Consider the following 1772-nt stretch of genomic DNA (forward strand, 5'->3'; position numbering starts at 1 on the left):
GAAATCACCAGCGGGGTCACTGCTGATGGATTTAATGTCGTAGAACAAAACATGATCTGTCTCGTACATTTGTGTCAACCACAGACCTTATTTCGTGACTAGTTAGAAACTAGTTCAAAAAACCCATTGACTCTGAGACGAGGGAACCGGAAGTGGTAAAATGCTAACTCACTTCTGGGTTTTAGGACTCGTCACTGCACCACTCTGTTGCACTGCCCTGTTTTGTCAAGCTTAAAGACTCTTAAAGACAAATATTAGAAGTTTGGTTTCACAGGAATGGATCGGTTGCCAAGACTTTCTAAGGTAGGGGGCCAAATAGCACATCTTCATACTTGCTTTCATTCAGCTGTAAGTAGTTTTGTGCCATCCAACACTTCAGGTCCTCAAGGGAATTATTGAGGCTCATATGATTGGACCGATCTTTTGGTTTCAGAGGAAATAAAGCTGATTGTCAGCAGGCATATCAGTAAAAGGAAAAGTATTTGTCAATAAATTGGCCAAGGGGAAGCATCTACAAAGACAACAGAATGGGAAGAGAAGGTCATATTTTTGAGGTAGGACTTGAACCAGTTTAAGGCAGTACCATCAGCACCAACACAGCGCTTTTGAGTTTGTGTGTTTGTTCAACCAGATTACCAAGGTTTAAGATGAGCTAAGTATGTTCGGTCTCTCTGGGAATATGTATATGTCTGTAAGTGCATATGTATATGTACATGCATGTGTATTTTCAACTTTAAATGTTTCTCTTACCTTAGACATGTACTTTATGTAAGCATGGGTGTTTTTGTGTTAAGACAGCAGGGCGCCACATCTAGACTTAAACCCCTGTGTGACCTCTGGATGATCATCCCAGTGTTTAACACACAGCCCCAGTCCACATTCCAATGTGTGTGTGTGTGTGTGTGTGTGTGTGTGTGTGTGTGTGTGTGGTGTGTGTGTGTGTGTGTGTGTGTGTTGTGTGTGTGTGTGTGTGTGTGTGTGTGTGTGTGTGTGTGTGTGTGTGTGTGTGTGTGTGTGTGTGTGGGTGTGTGTGTGTGTGTGTGCTTGTCTGCCCAAGGTTTAAAACATTTGGGACAGCACAGCAGTGAGAATGTTATGAGAACCAATATGTTGTTTACACTAAACTCGAAGGAAGCTAGACTGGAACATTTTAAATAGATCAAAGCACTTGCACATTAATTAAATACATTTGACATTTAGCTCGAGCTGGGTTCAATACTTTTCTTTATGGTATTTACAATTGGGCTCGAGTAGTACCCCTGGATTTGGCTTGCAACACAAAGTGATACTGATCTCTGTAGGACTTGGAAGTGTCATGATTCAAAGTGTGGGCCTGTGAAAGAGAGGCCCTTGGAAAACAACATCTATTTTTTAACTGTAATTACTTATTTTAAAGAGATTGCAACATTATACTTTTAAAGAATTGCTCAATTAATTTAACACATTTTATTATGCACACAATAAAAAACTTCAACAAATATATTGATCCTGGCTTAACCAGCGACCTTTACTCTGTTGTTCATAAGCTCGGTTTCAGAAAACTTGTCAGTAGTTTAACAACTATTTTAATTTTAGTAATGTCTATGGAGACCAATTGGTTGATACGAGAAATAATTTGAAGCAGTTTAATAAAGAATGTTAAACTATTTTTAAAACTGTAATTGAACTTCAACTTGTATTAATTATCTGATTCCAGTGGCCAGTTGGAACAGATAATCAACAAAGTTTCCATTTTGCAGCAACAGCGCAAACGTTTTCAACAACAATTAATG

This window comes from Gymnodraco acuticeps, unplaced genomic scaffold (assembly GCF_902827175.1).
Source record: "Gymnodraco acuticeps unplaced genomic scaffold, fGymAcu1.1, whole genome shotgun sequence".
Classification (NCBI taxonomy): domain Eukaryota; kingdom Metazoa; phylum Chordata; class Actinopteri; order Perciformes; family Bathydraconidae; genus Gymnodraco; species Gymnodraco acuticeps.